We start from the raw sequence: 18154 nt of genomic DNA on the forward strand, positions 1-18154 counted from the left end.
AGGAAGGGCTAGTGGGTGATGGGAGGAAGGAGGGGCTAGTGGGTGATGGAGGAAGGGAGGGGTGGGTGATGGGAGGAAGGGAGGGGCTGGTGGGTGATGGGAGGGAAGGGGCTGGTGGGTGATGGGGAGGGAGGGCTGGTGGGTGATGGGAGGAAGGAGGGAAGGGAGGGGCTAGTGGGTGATGGGAGGAAGGGGCTGGTGGGTGATGGGAGAGGGGCTAGTGGGTGATGGGAGGAAGGGAGGGCTGGTGGGTGATGGGAGGAAGGGGCTGGTGGGTGATGGGAGGGAGGATGGGAGGGTGGGCCTGTAAGTGTGATGTGAGGGAGGGCTAGTGGGTGATGGGAGGAAGGGGCTGGTGGGTGATGGGAGGGAGGGCTGGTGGGTGATGGGAGGAAGGGAGGGGCTGGTGGGTGATGGGAGGAAGGGAGGGGCTAGTGGGTGATGGGAGGAAGGGGCTGGTGATGGGAGGAGGGGCTAGTGGGTGATGGGAGGAAGGGAGTTGGGTGGGTGATGGGAGGAAGGGAGGGCTAGTGGGTGATGGGAGGAAGGGAGGGGCTGGTGGGTGATGGGAGGAAGGGAGGGGCTAGTGGGTGATGGGAGGAAGGAGGGGCTAGTGGGTGATGGGAGGAAGGGAGGGGCTAGTGGGTGATGGGAGGAAGGGGCTGGTAAGTGATGGGAGGGAGGGGCTGGTAAGAGGAAGGGAGGGGCTAGTGGGTGATGGGAGGAAGGGAGGGGCTGGTGGGTGATGGGAGAAGGGAGGGCTAGTGGGTGATGGGAGGAAGGGGCTGGTGGGTGATGGGAGGAAGGGAGGGGCTAGTGGGTGATGGGAGGGAGGGGCTGGTGGGTGATGGGAGGAAGGGAGGGAGCTGGTGGGTGATGGGAGGAAGGGAGGGGCTGGTGGGTGATGGGAGGAAGGAGGGGCTAGTGGGTGATGGAGGAGGGGCTGGTGGGTGATGGGAGGAAGGGAGGGGCTGGTGGGTGATGGGAGGAAGGGGCTGGTGGGTGATGGGAGGAAGGGGGCTAGGGGTGATGGAGGAAGGGGCTGTGGGTGATGGGAGGGAGGGGCTGGTGGGTGATGGGGAGGAAGGGAGGGGCTGGTGGGTGATGGGAGGAGGAAGGGGGCTGGTGGGTGATGGGAGGAAGGAAGGGGCTGGTGGGTGATGGGAGGAAGGGAGGGCTGGTGGGTGGGGGAGGAAGGGGCTGGTGGGTGATGGGAGGAAGGGGTGATGGGGCTGGCCCTGGGTGATGGAGAGGAAGGGGAGGAAGGGGCTGGTGGGTGATGGGAGGGAGGAGGCTGGTGGGTGATGGGAGGAAGGGGCTGGTGGGTGATGGGAGGAGGGGCTGTGGGTGATGGGGGAGGAAGGGAGGACTGGTGGGTGATGGGAGGAAGGGAGGGGCTGGTGGGTGATGGGAGGGAGGGGCTGGTGGGTGATGGGAGGGAAAGGGAGGGCTAGTGGGTGATGGGAGGGAGGGGCTGGTGGGTGATGGGAGGGAAGGGAGCTGGTGGGTGATGGGAGGAAGGAGAGGGGCTGGTGGGTGATGGGAGGAAGGGAGGCAGGTGGGTGATGGGAGGGAGGGGCTGGGGTGATGGGAGGGGAGGGCTGGTGGGTGATGGGAGGGAGGGGCTGGTGGGTGATGGGAAGGGAGGGGCTGGTGGGTGATGGGGAGGGCTAGTGGGTGATGGGAGGAAGGAGGGGCTGGTGGGTGATGGGATGGAGGAAGGAGGGGCTAGTGGGTGATGGGAGGAGGGAGTGGGCTAGTGGGGCTGTGGGTGATGGGAGGGAGAGGCCTAGTGGGTGATGGGAGGGAGGGGCTGGTGGGTGATGGGAGAAGGGAGGGGCTGGTGGGTGATGTGAGGGAGGGGCTGGTGGGTGATGGGAGGAAGGAGGCTGGTGGGTGATGGGAGGGAGGGGCTGGTCGGTGATGTGAGGGAGGGGCTGGTGGGTGATGGGAGGGAGGGGCTGGTGGGTGATGGGAGGGAGGGCTGGTGGGTGATGTGAGGAGGGGCTGGTGGGTGATGGGAGGGAGGCTGGTGGGTGATGAGAGTAGGGGCTGGTGAGTGATGGGAGGAAGGAGCTGGTGGGTGATGGAGAGGAAGGAGGAAGGAGCTGGTGGGTGATGGGAGGAAGGAGGGGCTGGTGGGTGATGGGAGGAAGGAGGGGCTAGTGGGTGATGTGAGGAAGGGAGGGGCTGGTGGGTGATGGGAGGAAGGAGGGGCTGGTGGGTGATGGGAGGAAGGGAGGGGCTGGTGGGTGATGGGAGGAAGGGGGCTGGTGGGTGATGAGGAGGAGGGGCTAGTGGGTGATGGGAGGAAGGGAGGGGCTGGTGGGTGATGGGAGGAGGGAGCTGGTGGGTGATGAGAGGGAGGGGCTGGTGGGTGATGGGAGGGAGGGGGGCTGGTGGGTTATGTGAAGGGAGGGAGCTGGTGGGTGATGGGAGGAAGGGGCTGGTGGGTGGGTGATAGGAGGAGGGAGCTGGTAGTTGGGTGATAGGAGGGAGGGGGCTGGTGGTTGGGTGATAGGAGGGAGGGAGCTGGTGGGTGGGTGATGGGAGGGGGAGGGAAGGGCTGGTGGTTGGGTGATAGAAGGGAGGGGCTGGTGGGTGGGTGATGGGAGGGGAGGGGCTGGTGGGTGATGGGAGGGAGGGGGCTGGTGGGTTATGTGAGGAAGGGAGGGGCTGGTGGGTGATGGGAGGAAGGAGGGGCTGAAAGTGGGTGATGTGAGGGGGAGGGGCTAGGGGGTGATGGGAGGAAGGGAGGGCTAGTGGGTGATGGGAGGAAGGAGGGCTAGTGGGGCTGATGGGTGATGGGAGGGAGGGGCTAGTGGGTGATGGGGAGGAGGGGCTGGTGGGTGATGGGAGGAAGGAGGGGCTGGTGGGTGATGTGAGGTAGGAGGCTGGTGGGTGATGGGAGGGAGGGGGCTGGTGGGTGATGGGAGGAAGGGGGCTGGTGGGTGATGGAGGAAGTAGGGCTGGTGGGTGATGGGAGGGAGGGGCTGGTGGGTGATGGGAGGGAGGGGCTGGTGGGTGATGTGAGGTAGGGGCTGGTGGGTGATGGGAGGGGGAGGGGCTGGTGGGTGATGTGAGGAAGGGGCTGGTGATGGGATGGAGGAGGGGCTGGTGGGTGATGGGAGGAAGGAGAGGGCTGGTGGGTGATGGGAGGAAGGGAGGGGCTGGTGGGTGATGGGAGGAAGGGAGGGGCTGGTGGGTGATGTGAGGAAGGGCTGGTGGGTGATGGGAGGAAGGGAGGGCTGGTGGGTGATGGGAGGAAGGGAGGGGCTAGTGGGTGATGGGAGGAAGGAGGGGCTGGTGGGTGATGGGAGGAAGGGAGGGGCTGGTGGGTGATGGGAGGGAGGGGCTGGTGGGTGATGAGAAGGGGAGGGGCTGGTGGGTGATGGGAGGGAGGGGGCTGGTGGGTGATGTGAGGTAGGGGCTGGTGGGTGATGGGAGGGGGGGGCTGGTGGGTGGGGAGATAGGAGGGAGGGAGGGGCTTGGGTGGGTGATAGGAGGAAGGGAGGCTGGTGGTTGGGTGATAGGAGGAAGGAGCTGGTGGGTGGGTGATAGGAGGGAGGGCTGGTGGTTGGGTGATAGGAAGGGAGGGAGCTGGTGGGTGGGTGATGGGAGGAAGGGAGGGCTAGTGGATGATGGGAGGAGGGGCTGGTGGGTGATGGGAGGAGGGGCTGGTGGGTGATGGGAGGAAGGGGCTGGTGGGTGATGTGAGGTAGGGCTGTGGGTGATGGGAGGAGGGGGCTGGTGGTGATGGGAGGGAGGGGGCTGGTGGGTGATGGGAGGAGGGCTGGTGGGTGATGGGAGGAAGGCTGGTGGGTGGGTGATAGGAGGGAGGGGGCTGGTGGGTGGGTGATAGGAGGGAGGGGCTGGTGGTTGGGTGATAGGAGGGAGGGGCTGGTGGGTGGGTGATAGGAGGGGGAGGGGGAGTGGTGGTTGGGTGATAGAAGGATGGAGCTGGGAGGGTGGGTGATGGGAGGGAGGGCTAGTGGATGATGGGAGGAAGGGAGGGCTGGTGGGTGATGGGAGGGGAGGGGCTGGTGGGTGATGGGAGGAGGGGCTGGTGGGTGATGTGAGGGAGGGGCTGGTGGGTGATGGGAGGAGGTGGGGCTGGTGGGTGATGGGAGGAGGGGCTGGTGGGTGATGTGAGGTAGGGGCTGGTAAGTGATGGGAGGAGGCCAGGGCTGGTGGGTGATGGGAGAAGGAGGGGCTGGTGGGTGATGGAGGAAGGAGTGGGCTGGTGGGTGATGAGAGGGAGGGGCTGGTGGGTGATGGGAGGGAGGGAGGCTGGTGGGTGATGAGAGGGAGGGGCTGGTGGGTGATGGGAGGAAGGAGGGGCTGGTGGGTGATGGGAGGAGGGAGGGGCTGGTGGGTGATGAGAGGGAGGGGCTGGTGGGTGATGGGAGGGAAGGAGGGGCTGGTGGGTGATGGGAGGAGGGGGCTGGTGGGTGATGAGAGGGAGGGGCTGGTGGGTGATGGGAGGAAGAGGAGGGGCTGGTGGGTGATGGGAGGGAGGGGCTGGTGGGTGATGAGAGGGAGGAGGGCTAGTGGGTGATAGGAGGGAGGGGCTGGTGGGTGATGGGAGGGAGGGGCTGGTGGGTGATGGGAGGAAGGAGGGGCTGGTGGGTGATGGGAGGAGCTGAGTGGGCTAGTGGGGCTGGTGGGTGATGGGAGGAGGGGGGGCTGATGGGTGATGGGAGGGAGGGGCTGGTGGGTGATGGGAGGAAGGGAGGGGCTGAGGGGGGGATGGGAGGAAGGGAGGGGCTAGTGGGTGATGGGAGGGAGGGGAGGGAGTGGGCTAGTGGGGCTAGTGGGTGATGGGAGGAGGGCTGGTGGGTGATGGGAGGGGGGCTGGTGGGTGATGGGAGGAAGGTAGGGGCTGGTGGGTGATGTGAGGTAGGGGCTGGTGGGTGATGGGAGGAGGGGCTGGTGGGTGATGGGAGGGAGGGGCTGGTGGGTGATGTGAGGTAGGGGCTGGTGGGTGATGGGAGGGAGGGGCTGGTGGGTGATGGGAGGGTGATGGGAGAGGGGCTGGTGGGTGATGTGAGGTAGGGGCTGGTGGGTGATGGGAGGGGGGGCTGGTGGGTGATGGGAGGTAGGGGCTGGTGAGTGATGGGAGGAAGGAGGGCTGGTGATGGGTGATGGGAGGAAGGAGGGGCTGGTGGGTGATGGGAGGAAGGAGGGCTGTGGGTGATGGGAGGAAGGGAGGGGCTAGTGGGTGATGGAAAGGAAGGGGCTGGTGGGTGATGGGAGGAAGGGAGGGGCTGGTGGGTGATGGGAGGAAGGGGGGCTAGTGGGTGATGGGAGGAAGGGAGGGGCTGGTGGGTGATGGGAGGGAAGGGAGGGGCTAGTGGGTGATGGGAGGAAGGGGGCTGGTGGGGGAGGAGGGAGGGGCTGGTGGGTGATGGGAGGAAGGAGGGGCTAGTGGGTGATGGGAGGGAAGGGCTGGTGGGTGATGGGAGGAGGCCAGGGATAGAAGGACTGGTGGGTGATGGGAGGGAGGGGCTGGTGGGTGATGAGAGTGGAGGGGCTGGTGGGTGATGGGAGGAAGGGGAGGGGCTGGTGGGTGATGGGAGGGAGGGGGCTGGTGGGTGATGAGAGGGAGGGGCTGGTGGGTGATGGGAGGAGGGGGGGGCTGGTGGGTTATGTGAGGAGGGGCTGGTGGGTGATGGGAGGAGGGGCTGGTGGGTGGGTGATAGGAGGGAGGGAGCTGGTGGGTGGGTGATAGGAGGGAGGGGCTGGTGGTTGGGTGATAGGAGGAGGGAGCTGGTGGGTGGGTGATAGGAGGGAGGGGCTGGTGGTTGGGTGATAGAAGGGAGGGGAGCTGGTGGGTGGGTGATGGGAGGGAGGGGATGGTGGGTGATGGGAGGGAGGGGGGCTGGTGGGTTATGTGAGGGAGGGGCTGGTGGGTGATGGGAGGAAGGAGGGGCTAGTGGGTGATGTGAGGGAGGGGCTGGGGGTGATGGGAGGAAGGGAGGAGGCTGATGGGTGATGGGAGGAGAGAGTGGGCTAGTGGGGCTAGTGGGTGATGGGAGGAGGAGCTGGTGGGTGATGGGAGGGAGGGGCTGGTGGGTGATGGGAGGAAGGGAGGGGCTGGTGGGTGATGTGAGGAGGGGCTGGTGGGTGATGGGAGGGAGGGGCTGGTGGGTGATGGGAGGGAGGAGGAGGCTGGTGGGTGATGTGAGGTAGGGGTTGGTGGGTGATGGGAGGAAGGAGGGGGCTGGTGGGTGATGGGAGGAGGGGCTGGTGGGTGATGTGAGGGAGGGGCTGGTGGGTGATGGGAGGGAGGGGCTGGTGGGTGATGTGAGGTAGGGGCTGGTGAGTGATGGGAGGGGGGGGCTGGTGGGTGATGGGGAGGAAGGAGGGGCTGGTGGGTGATGGGGGAGGAAGGGAGGGGCTGGTGGGTGATGGGAGGAAGGGGAGGGCTAGTGGGTGATGTGAGGAAGGGAGGGGCTGGTGGGTGATGAGGAGGAAGGGCTAGTGGGGCTGGTGGGTGATGGGAGGAAGGGAGGGGCTAGTGGGTGATGGGAGGAAGGAGGGGCTGGTGGGTGATGGGAGGTAAGGGGCTAGTGGGTGATGGGAGGAAGGGGCTGGTGGGGGAGGAAGGGGGAGGGGCTGGTGGGTGATGGGAGGAAGGGAGGGGCTAGTGGGTGATGGGAGGAAAGGGGCTGGTGGGTGATGGGAGGAAGGGAGCTGGTGGGTGATGGGAGGGAGGGCTGGTGGGTGATGGGAGGGGCTGGTGAGTGAGGAGGGCTGGTGGGTGATGGGAGGAAGGAGGGGCTGGTGGGTGATGGGAGGAGGGGCTGGTGGGTGATGGAGGAAGGAGGGGCTGGTGGGTGATGGGAGGAAGGGGCTGGTGGGTTATGTGAGGGAGGAGGGGAAACTGGTGGGTGATGGGGGAGGGAGGGGCTGGTGGGTGGGGATAGAAGGGAGGAGCTGGTGGGTGGGTGATAGGAGGGAGGGGCTGGTGGTTGGGTGATAGGAGGAGGAGCTGGTGGGTGGGTGATAGGAGGAGGGAGCTGGTGGTTGGGTGATAGAAGGAGGAAGCTGGTGGGTGGGTGATGGGAGGAGGGGCTAGTGGATGATGGGAGGAGGGGCTGGTGGGTGATGGGAGAGGAGGGGCTGGTGGGTGATGGGAGGAGGGAGGGGCTGGTGGGTGATGGGAGGGAGGGGCTGGTGGGTGATGAGAGGGAGGGGCTGGTGGGTGATGGGAGGAGGGGGCTGGTGGGTGATGTGAGGGAGGGGCTGGTGGGTGATGGGAGGGAGGGGCTGGTGGGTGGGTGATAGGAGGGAGGGAGCTGGTGGGTGGGTGATAGGAGGGAGGGGCTGGTGGTTGGGTGATAGGAGGGAGGGAGCTGGTGGGTGGGTGATAGGAGGAGGGGGGCTGGTGGTTGGGTGATAGAAGGGAGGAGCTGGTGGGTGGGTGATGGGAGGGAGGGGCTAGTGGATGATGGGAGGGAGGGGCTGGTGGGTGATGGGAGGAGGGGGGCTGGTGGGTGATGGGAGGGAGGGGCTGGTGGGTGATGGAGAGGTAGGGGCTGGTGGGTGATGGGAGGAGGGGCTGGTGGGTGATGGGAGGGAGGGGCTGGTGGGTGATGTGAGGAGGGGGCTGGTGGGTGATGGGAGGGAGGGGCTGGTGGGTGGGTGATAGGAGGGAGGGAGCTGGTGGGTGGGTGATAGGAGGGAGGGGCTGTGGTTGGGTGATGGGAGGAGGGGCTGGTGGGTGGGTGATAGGAGGGAGGGGGCTGGTGGGTGATGTGAGGTAGGGAGCTGGTGGGTGATGAGGAGGAGGGGCTGGTGGGTGATGGGAAGGGAGGGGGCTGGTGGGTGATGTGAGGAGGGGCTGGTGGGTGATGGGAGGGAGGGGCTGGTGGGTGGGTGATAGGAGGGAGGGAGCTGGTGGGTGGGTGATAGGAGGAGGGGCTGGTGGTTGGGTGATAGGAGGGAGGAGCTGGTGGGTGGGTGATAGGAGGAGGGGCTGGTGGTTGGGTGATAGAAGGGAGGAAGCTGGTGGGTGGGTGATGGGAGGGAGGAGGCTAGTGGATGATGGGAGGAGGGGCTGGTGGGTGATGGGAGGGAGGGGGCTGGTGGGTGATGGGAGGGAGGGGGGCTGGTGGGTGATGGGAGGGAGGGGCTGGTGGGTGATGGGAGGAGGGGCTGGTGGGTGATGGGAGGGAGGGGCTGGTGGGTGATGTGAGGAGGGGCTGGTGGGTGATGGGAGGGAGGGGCTGGTGGGTGATGTGAGGAGGGCTGGTGGGTGATGGGAGGGAGGGGCTGGTGGGTGGGTGATAGGAGGAGGGAGCTGGTGGGTGGGTGATAGGAGGAGGGGGCTGGTGGTTGGGTGATAGGAGGGAGGAGCTGGTGGGTGGGTGATAGGAGGGAGGGGCTGGTGGGTGATGTGAGGGAGGGGCTGGTGGGTGATGGGAGGGAGGGCTGGTGGGTGATGGGAGGGAGGGGCTGGTGGGTGATGGGAGGTAGGGGGCTGGTGGGTGATGGGGAGGGAGGGGCTGGTGGGTGGGTGATAGGAGGGAGGGAGCTGGTGGGTGGGTGATAGGAGGGAGGGGCTGGTGGTTGGGTGATAGGAGGGAGGGGAGCTGGTGGGTGGGTGATAGGAGGGAGGGGGCTGGTGGTTGGGTGATAGAAGGAGGGGCTGGTGAGTGGGTGATGGGAGGAGGGGCTAGTGGATGATGGGAGGGAGGGGGCTGGTGGGTGATGGGAGGGAGGGGCTGGTGGGTGATGGGAGGGAGGGGGCTGGTGGGTGATGTGAGGTAGGGGCTGGTGGGTGATGGGAGGGAGGGGGGCTGGTGGGTGATGGGAGGAGGGGCTGGTGGGGATGTGAGGTGGGGCTGGTAGTGATGGGAGGAGGGGCTGGTGGGTGATGGGAGGAAGGGAGGGGCTGGTGGGTGATGGGAGGGAGGGGGCTGGTGGGTGATGAGAGGAGGGGGCTGGTGGGTGATGGGAGGGAGGGAGCTGGTGGGTGATGAGAGGGAGGGGCTGGTGGGTGATGGGAGGAAGGGAGGGGCTGGTGGGTGATGGGAGGGAGGGGGCTGGTGGGTGATGGAGGAGGGGCTGGTGGGTGATGGGAGGAAGGGAGGGGCTGGTGGGTGATGGGAGGGGGGGGCTGGTGGGTGATGGAGGGGAGGGCTGGTAGTGGGTGATGGGAGGGAGGGGAGCTGGTGGGTGATGAGAGAGGAGGTGATGGTGGGTGATGGGAGGGAGGGAGGGGCTGGTGGGTGGGGTGATGGGAGGGAGGGGGCTGGTGGGTGATGAGGGAGGGAGCTGGTGGGTGGGTGATGGGAGGAAGGGAGGGGCTGGTGGGTGATGGGAGGGAGGGGCTGGTGGGTGATGAGAGGAGGGGCTGGTGGGTGATGGGAGGGAGGGGGCTGGTGGGTGATGTGAGGGAGGGGCTGGTGGGTGAGGGGCTGATAGGAGAGGAGGGGCTGGTAGGGGGTGATAGGAGGGAGGGGCTGGTGGGTGGGTGATAGGAGGGAGGGGGCTGGTGGTTGGGTGATAGGAGGGAGGGAGCTGGTGGGTGGGTGATAGGAGGGAGGGGGCTGGTGGTTGGGTGATAGAAGGAGGGAGCTGGTGGGTGGGTGATGGGAGGAGGGGCTGGTGGGTGATGGGAGGAGGGGCTGGTGGGTGATGGAGGGGGGGGCTGGTGGGTGATGGGAGGGAGGGGGCTGGTGGGTGATGTGAGGTAGGGGCTGGTGGGTGATGGGAGGGAGGGGCTGGTGGGTGATGGGAGGGAGGGGCTGGTGGGTGATGTGAGGTAGGGGCTGGTAAGTGATGGGAGGGAGGGGCTGGTGGGTGATGGGAGGAAGGAGGGGCTGGTGGGTGATGGGAGGAGTGGGCTGGTGGGTGATGAGAGGGAGGGGCTGGTGGGTGATGGGAGGGAGGGAGCTGGTGGGTGATGAGAGGAGGGGCTGGTGGGTGATGGGAGGAAGGGGAGGGGCTGGTGGGTGATGGGAGGGAGGGGGCTGGTGGGTGATGTGAGGGAGGGGCTGGTGGGTGATGGGAGGGAGGGAGGGGCTGGTGGGTGATGGGAGGAGGGGGCTGGTGGGTGATGGAGAGGAGGGCTGGTGGGTGATGGGAGGGGAGGAGGGGCTGGTGGGTTATGTGAGGAGGGCTGGTGGGTGATGGGAGGGAGGGGGCTGGTGGGTGATGGGAGGGAAGGGGCTGGTGGGTGATGTGAGGTAGGGGCTGGTGAGTGATGGGAGGGAGGGGCTGGTGGGTGATGGGAGGAAGGGGGCTGGTGGGTGATGGGAGGGAGGGGGGCTGGTGGGTGATGGGAGGAGGGGGCTGGTGGGTGATGTGGAGGGGGCTAGGGGCTGGTGGGTGATGGGAGGAGGGGCTGGTGGGTGATGGGAGGGAGGGGGCTGGTGGGTGATGTGAGGTAGGGGCTGGTGGTGATGGGAGGGAGGGGCTGGTGGGTGATGAGAGGAGGGGCTGGTGGGTGATGGGAGGGAGGGGGGCTGGTGGGTGATGGGAGGGAGGGGCTGGTGGTGATGGGAGGAGGAGGGCTGGTGGGTGATGGGAGGAAGGGAGGGCTGGTGGGTGATGGGAGGAGAGGGGCTGGTGGGTGATGAGAGGGAGAGAGCTGGTGGGTGATGGAGGGAGGAGCTGGTGGGTGATGAGGAGGAGGGGCTGGTGGGTGATGGGAGGAAGGGAGGGGCTGGTGGGTGATGGGAGGAGGGGCTGGTGGGTGATGAGGGAGGGGCTGGTGGGTGATGGGAGGAAGGAGGGGCTGGTGGGTGATGGGAGGGAGGGGCTGGTGGGTGATGGGAGGGAGGGGGCTGGTGGGTGATGGGAGGGAGGGCTGGTGGGTGATGAGAAGGGAGGGGCTGGTGGGTGATGGGAGGGAAGGGAGGCTGGTGGGTGATGGGAGGAGGATAGGAGGAGGGGCTGGTAGGTGGGTGATGGAGGAGAGCTGGTGGGTGGGTGATAGGAGGGGGGCTGGTGGTTGGGTGATAGGAGGAGGGAGCTGGTGGGTGGGTGATGGGAGGAAGGGGCTGGTGGTTGGGTGATGGGGAGGAGGGTGGGTGGGTGATGGGAGGAGGGGGCTAGTGGGTGATGGGAGGGAGGGGCTGGTGGGTGATGGGAGGAGGGGGCTGGTGGGTGATGGGAGGAGGGGCTGGTGGGTGATGTGAGGAGGGGCTGGTGGGTGATGGGAGGGAGGGGGCTGGTGGGTGATGGGAGGGAGGGCTGGTGGGTGATGGGAGGAGGGGATGAGAGGGAGGGGGTGATGTGAGGTGGTAGGGGCTGGTGGTGATGGGAGGGAGGGGCTGGTGGGTGATGAGAGGGAGGGGGCTGGTGGGTGATGGGAGGGAGGGTGGGGCTGGTGGGTTATGTGAGGGAGGGGCTGGTGGGTGATGGGAGGGAGGGGCTGGTGGGTGGGTGATAGGAGGAGGAGCTGGTGGGTGGGTGATAGAAGGAGGGGGCTGGTGGTTGGGTGATAGGAGGAGGGAGGAGCTGGTGGGTGGGTGATAGGAGGGAGGGGGCTGGTGGTTGGGTGATAGAAGGGAGGGAGCTGGTGGGTGGGTGATGGGAGGGAGGGGCTAGTGGGTGATGGGAGGAGGGGCTGGTGGGTGATGGGAGGGGAGGGGCTGGTGGGTGATGGGAGGGAGGGGGCTGGTGGGTGATGTGAGGTAGGGGCTGGTGGGTGATGGGAGGGAGGGGCTGGTGGGTGATGGGAGGGAGGGGGCTGGTGGGTGATGTGAGGTAGGGGCTGGTGAGTGATGGGAGGGAGGGCTGGTGGGTGATGGGAGGAAGGGAGGGGCTGGTGGGTGATGGGAGGGAGGGGCTGGTGGGTGATGGGAGGAGGGAGCTGGTGGGTGATGTGAGGTAGGGGCTGGTGGGTGATGGGAGGGAGGGGGCTGGTGGGTGATGGGAGGAGGGGCTGGTGGGTGATGTGAGGTAGGGGCTGGTGGTGATGGGAGGAGGGGGCTGGTGGGTGATGAGAGGGAGGGTAGCTGGTGGGTGATGGGAGGGAGGGGGGCTGGTGGGTGATGTGAGGTAGGGGCTGGTGAGTGATGGGAGGGAGGGGCTGGTGGGTGATGGGAGGAAGGGAGGGGCTGGTGGGTGATGGGAGGGAGGGGCTGGTGGGTGATGAGAGGAAGGGGCTGGTGGGTGATGGGAGGGAGGGGCTGGTGGGTGATGGAGGGAGGGGCTGGTGGGTGATGGGAGGAAGGGAGGGGCTGGTGGGTGATGGTAGGGAGGGGGCTGGTGGGTGATGAGAGGGAGGGGCTGGTGGGTGATGGGAGGAAGGGAGGGCTGGTGGGTGATGGGAGGGAGGGGCTGGTGGGTGATGAGAGGGAGGGGCTGGTGGGTGATGGGAGGGAGGAGCTGGTGGGTGATGAGAGGGAGGGCTGGTGGGTGATGGGAGGAAGGGAGGGGCTGGTGGGTGATGGGAGGGGCTGGTAGTGGGCTGGTGGGTGATGATGAGAGGAGGGGCTGGTGGGTGATGGGAGGAAGGAGGCTGGTGGGTGATGGGAGGGAGGGGCTGGTGGGTGATGAGAGGGAGGGGGGCTGGTGGGTTATGTGAGGGAGGGGCTGGTGGGTGATGGGAGGGAGGGGCTGGTGGGTGGGTGATAGGAGGGAGGGAGCTGGTGGGTGGGTGATAGGAGGGAGGGGGCTGGTGGTTGGGTGATAGGAGGGAGGGAGCTGGTGGGTGGGTGATAGGAGGGAGGGGCTGGTGGTTGGGTGATAGAAGGGAGGGAGCTGGTGGGTGGGTGATGGGAGGGAGGGGCTAGTGGGTGATGGGAGGAGGGGCTGGTGGGTGATGGGAGGGGGCTGGTGGGTGATGGGAGGGAGGGGCTGGTGGGTGATGTGAGGTAGGGGCTGGTGGGTGATGGGAGGGAGGGGGCTGGTGGGTGATGGGAGGAGGGGGCTGGTGGGTGATGTGAAAGGTAGGGGCTGGTGAGTGATGGGAGGGAGGGGCTGGTGGGTGATGGGAGGAAGGGAGGGGCTGGTGGTTGATGGTATTGAGCCTGTCTAATGAGTATAGCCTTGGTGAGGTTAGTTGAAGAAAGTCTAAGAAACATCGCTCAGTATTTATAGGAGGTACAAGAGTCTTAAGAAGACATGAAAACGTCAGTGTCGCTTGCATATAAAACATAAGAGATAAAACAGTCTGTTAGCTGAGACAGCATAACAGGGTGAAGCAGGATGAGTGGATCTGTTGGCTGTACTGTCAACATCCAGTCGTCTACAAAGGACCCTGGCTTAGTGTGTTCCCAGCCCAGGCCGTCTGGAGGAGGCTGGATCGAGACACCAGGATGCCAGCCAACACAGCCTGTCAAGGCCTGCCTAGGCTCACGCTCTCTTCTCCTTATATATACAGTGCCCTGGTCAAAACAGTGATGTTTCTTTCTGCTGGAACACAGATGGCACCAACTGCCTTAACAGCTCAGCATTGGTTTATTCATCTCCCGTCTTCAGTAACCTGTATTGGGAATAGGGTGCCATTTGGGAAGTACCCCAGGACGATAGTCTGCAAGCACCGCACCCACATTAGCAGACAGACAGACCATGAGCGGCATAGAACCAGGGATGCATGCTGCCACAACAAGGCACTTCCTCATAACAGATACAGAACCCAGAAGAAGACGAATATTATAGCAGGTCACTACAGGGATTCTAATCATTAGCCTTGCCACCAACTGCAGAATTTCTAACCAGCACAGCAGCTAGACTATAACAATAGCAATTGTATCTTTGTCACGGCTCAAAGAGGAATCATTAATCCATGCAGAGAAACCATGTGAGGTAATGAAGAGGGACATCGGGAATACAGCAAGAGAGGCTTTCTTGCTGGTGAAATGGGTCAGGGACCAAGGTAAGCCTGTAAGGGGCTGGTGGGTGGGTGATGGGAGAGAGGGAGCTGGTGGGTGATAGGAGGGAGAGAGGGGCTGGTGGGTGGGTGATAGGAGGGAGGGAGCTGGTGGGTGATAGGAGGGAGGGAGCTGGTGGGTGATAGGAGGAGGGAGCTGGTGGGTGATAGGAGGGAGGGGGCTGGTGGTTGATAGGAGGGAGGAGCTGGTGGGTGATAGGAGGGAGGGAGCTGGTGGGTGATAGGAGGGAGGGAGCTGGTGGGTGATAGGAGGAGGAGCTGGTGGGTGATAGGAGGGAGGGCTGGTGGTTGGGTGACAGGAGGAGGGAGCTGGTGGGTGGGTGATAGGAGGGAGGGAGCTGGTGGGTGGGTGATAGGAGGAGGAGCTGGTGGGTGATAGGAGGGAGGGAGCTGGTGGGTGATAGGAGGGAGGAGCTGGTGGGTGATAGGAGGAGGGGCTGGTGGTTGGGTGACAGGAGGGAGGAGCTGGTGGGTGGGTGATAGGAGGGAGGGAGCTGGTGGGTGGGTGATAGGAGGGAGGAGGGGCTGGTGAGTGGGTGATAGGAGGGAGGGAGGGGCTGGTGGGTGGGTGATAGGAGAGAGGGAGCTGGTGGGTGATAGGAGGGAGGGGCTGGTGGGTGGGTGATAGGAGGGAGGAGCTGGTGGGTGGGTGATAGGAGAGAGGGAGCTGGTGGGTGATAGGAGGGAGGGAGCTGGTGGGTGGGTGATAGGAGGGAGGGAGCTGGTGGGTGGGTGATAGGAGGGAGGAGCTGGTGGGTGGGTGATATGAGGGGGAGCTGGTGGGTGGGTGATAGGAGAGAGGGAGTTGGTGGGTGGGTGATAGGAGGGAGGGAGCTGGTGGGTGGGTGATAGGAGGGAGGGAGCTGGTGGGTGGGTGATAGGAGGGAGGGAGCTGGTGGGTGGGTGATAGGAGAGAGGGAGCTGGTGGGTGATAGGAGGGAGGGGCTGGTGGGTGGGTGATAGGAGGGAGGAGCTGGTGGGTGGGTGATAGGAGGGAGGGAGCTGGTGGGTGGGTGATAGGAGAGAGGAGTTGGTGGGTGGGTGATAGGAGGAGGGAGCTGGTGGGTGGGTGATAGGAGGGAGAGAGGGCTGGTGGGTGGGTGATAGGAGAGAGGGAGTTGGTGGGTGGGTGATAGGAGGGAGGGAGCTGGTGGGTGGGTGATAGGAGGGAGGGAGCTGGTGGGTGGGTGATAGGAGAGAGGAGTTGGTGGGTGGGTGATAAGAGGAGGGAGCTGGTGGGTGATAGGACGGAGGGAGCTGGTGGTGATAGGAGGGAGGGAGGGGCTGGTGGTTGATGGGAGTGAGGGAGGGGCTGGTGGGTGATGGGAGGGAGGGAGGGAGGGGCTGGTGGGTGATGGGAGGGAGGAAGGAGGGGCTGGTGGTTGATGGGAGGGAGGAAGGGAGGGGCTGGTGGTTGATGGTATTGAGCCATTCTAATGAGTGTAGCCTTGGTGAGGTTAGTTGAAGAAAGTGAAGAAACATCGCTCAGTATTTATAGGATGAATAAGACTCTTGAGAAGACATGAAAACATCAATCTCGCTCTATTCTCTGTTGCTGATATACTGTTAGTAATTGGTTTACTCAGCTTTGCTTTCAGAGGCACTCGGCATCTCAGAAAAAAACAGTTCAGTGTAAAAGCAAAGCAAAATACCACAGTACTCAGCTGATAACACAGATTTATCAGGAGTCAACCAGGCCTGGCAGACAAGCAGCCCTGTAGCTGGGAAGAGGACATAGATATAGAAAGATACAGACGACGTTGTTGTTATAGTTGATAGAGGCTGCTACCATTGTTGGCTTGATGACTGCACTATCGACATATTCACATCTGATTCATTCTTACACACAATGTATACATCATCTTCTGTGGAAAACATACAGGAGAGTTTTGAATCTAATTTATTCTGTTGTATTCTGTAGAAAATGTAGTCAACAGAGAGGTGGCTCCTCTGTCTACGCAGTATTAAAGTTAAATTGTGTAACTCTTCCTCCTCATCTTCGACCATCCCCTCTACCTCAGACAGCTTTTTCTCATCTTATCCTCTCTCTCTCTCTCTCCCTCTCTATGTCCAACACTGATCAGAGAAGTGAGAATGGGTATTTCCCTAAGTGAGACAAATAGGAGGGAGGGGGCTGGTGGTTGGGTGATAGAAGGGAGGGAGCTGGTGGGTGGGTGATGGGAGGAGGGCTGGTGGGTGATGGGAGGGAGGGGCTGGTGGGTGATGGGAGGGAGGGGCTGGTGGGTGATGGGAGGAGGGGCTGGTGGGTGATGTGAGGGTAGGGGCTGGTGGGTGATGGGAGGGAGGGGCTGGTGGGTGATGGGAGGGAGGGGCTGGTGGGTGATGAGGTAGGGGCTGGTGAGTGATGGGAGGAGGGGCTGGTGGGTGATGGGAGGAAGGAGGGGCTGGTGGGTGATGTGAGGTAGGGGCTGGTGGGTGATGGGAGGAGGGGCTGGTGGGTGATGGGAGGGAGGGGGCTGGTGGGTGATGTGAGGTAGGGGCTGGTGAGTGATGGGAGGGGCTGGTGGGTAATGTGAGGGAGGGGCTGGTGGGTGATGGGAGGGAGGGGCTGGTGGGTGGGTGATAGGAGGGAGGGAGCTGGTGGGTGGGTGATAGGAGGGAGGGGCTGGTGGTTGGGTGATAGGAGGGAGGGAGCTGGTGGGTGGGTGATAGGAGGGAGGGGGCTGGTGGTTGGGTGATAGAAGAGGGGCTGGTGGGTGGGTGATGGGAGGGAGGGGCTAGTGGATGATGGGAGGGAGGGGCTGGTGGGTGATGGGAGGGAGGGGCTGGTGGGTGATGGGAGGGAGGGGGCTGGTGGGTGATGTGAGGTAGGGGCTGGTGGGTGATGGGAGGAAGGGGGGGCTGGTGGGTGATGGGAGGGAGGGGCTGGTGGGTGATGGGGTAGGGGCTGGTGAGTGATGGGAGGGAGGGGCTGGTGGGTGATGGGAGGAAGGGAGGGGGCTGGTGGGTGATGAGGAGGGGCTGGTGGGTGATGGGAGGAGGGAGCTGGTGGGTGATGAGAGGAGGGGCTGGTGGGTGATGGGAGGAAGGGAGGGGCTGGTGGGTGATGGGAGGGAGGGGCTGGTGGGTGATGAGAGGGAGGGGCTGGTGGGTGATGGGAGGAAGGGAGGGGCTGGTGGGTGATGGAGGGAGGGGCTGGTGGGTGATGAGAGGAGGGGCTGGTGGGTGATGGGAGGGAGGGGCTGGTGGGTGATGAGAGGGGAGGGGCTGGTGGGTGATGGGAGGAAGGAGGGGCTGGTGGGTGATGGGAGGAGGGGCTGGTGGGTGATGAGAGGAGGGGCTGGTGGGTGATGGGAGGGGGGTGGGTGATGGGAGGGAGGGGCTGGTGGGTGATGAGAGGGAGGGGCTGGTGGGTGATGGGAGGAGGGGGGCTGGTGGGTTATGTGAGGGAGGGGCTGGTGGGTGATAGGAGGGAGGGGCTGGTAGGTGTGATAGGAGGGAGGGAGCTGGTGGGTGGGTGATAGGAGGGAGGGGCTGGTGGTTGGGTGATAGGAGGAGGGAGCTGGTGGGTGGGTGATAGGAGGGAGGGGGCTGGTGGTTGTGATAGAAGGGAGCTGGTGGGTGGGTGATGGGAGGGAGGGGCTAGTGGGTGATGGGAGGGAGGGGCTGGTGGGTGATGGGAGGGAGGGGGCTGGTGGGTGATGGGAGGGGAGGGCTGGTGGGTGATGGGAGGTAGGGGCTGGGGGTGATGGGAGGGAGGGGGCTGGTGGGTGATGGGGAGGGAGGGGGCTGGTGGGTGATGTGAGGTAGGGGCTGGTGAGTGATGGGAGGGAGGGGCTGGTGGGTGATGAGAGGAGGGGCTGGTGGGTGATGGGAGGGAGGGTGGGGCTGGTGGGTTATGGGGAGGGGCTGGTGGGTGATGGGAGGAGGGCTGGTGGGTGATAGGAGGAGGGAGCTGGTGGGTGGGTGATAGAAGGGAGGGGCTGGTGGTTGGGTGATAGGAGGGAGGAGCTGGTGGGTGGGTGATAGGAGGAGGGCTGGTGGTTGGGTGATAGAAGGAGGAGCTGGTGGGTGGGTGATGGGAGGGAGGGGCTAGTGGGTGATGGGAGGGAGGGGCTGGTGGGTGATGGGAGGGAGGGGCTGGTGGGTGATGGGAGGGAGGGGCTGGTGGGTGATGGGAGGGAGGGGGCTGGTGGGTGATGTGAGGTGGGGCTGGTGAGTGATGGGAGGGGGGCTGGTGGGTAATGTGGGGAGGGGCTGGTGGGTGATGGGAGGGAGGGGCTGGTGGGTGGGTGATAGGAGGGAGGAGCTGGTGGGTGGGTGATAGGAGGGAGGGGCTGG

The 18154-nt window shown here is 64.5% G+C and overlaps 1 protein-coding gene across 1 annotated transcript in view; it reads right to left on the reverse strand.

Moving 5' to 3' along the window:
- The window catches only part of LOC115118823 (transmembrane protein 163a), a 138540-nt gene that overhangs the window by 28841 nt on the left and 91545 nt on the right, over positions 1-18154 (reverse strand). The window lies entirely within an intron of this gene.

Source organism: Oncorhynchus nerka, linkage group LG1, assembly GCF_034236695.1.
Source record: "Oncorhynchus nerka isolate Pitt River linkage group LG1, Oner_Uvic_2.0, whole genome shotgun sequence".
Taxonomy (NCBI): Eukaryota; Metazoa; Chordata; class Actinopteri; order Salmoniformes; family Salmonidae; genus Oncorhynchus; species Oncorhynchus nerka.